General features: G+C 28.2%; 1 protein-coding gene across 3 annotated transcripts in view; it reads left to right on the top strand.

The window, feature by feature from the left end:
* The window catches only part of LOC119592146, a 16,774-nt gene that overhangs the window by 7,182 nt on the left and 9,337 nt on the right, over nt 1-255 (top strand). The gene's annotated exons all lie outside the window — the stretch shown is intronic.

Raw genomic sequence — 255 nt, 5'->3', positions numbered from 1 at the left:
GATATTTGTACACATTGTCTGCTGCTTTTTACTGTATTTTTTTTAATAGGTGTCATATTTTTTTTTGTACACTGCATTTTTCATCTCTCATAACTATAGTTTCCAATTTGTTATTGTTACATACATTCTGTGAAATGTTTGATGTAGGTAAGCTTGTGGATGATTTCATTCACTGTTGTTAAGGTCACAGTTAAGTATCAACTGCAAATGGAACTTCTTTCTTAATTTTTTTCTAGTATTTTTGATGGATATATA

This window comes from Penaeus monodon, chromosome 29 (assembly GCF_015228065.2).
Source record: "Penaeus monodon isolate SGIC_2016 chromosome 29, NSTDA_Pmon_1, whole genome shotgun sequence".
Taxonomy (NCBI): Eukaryota; Metazoa; Arthropoda; class Malacostraca; order Decapoda; family Penaeidae; genus Penaeus; species Penaeus monodon.
This window is presented reverse-complemented; position numbering and strand designations above follow the sequence as displayed.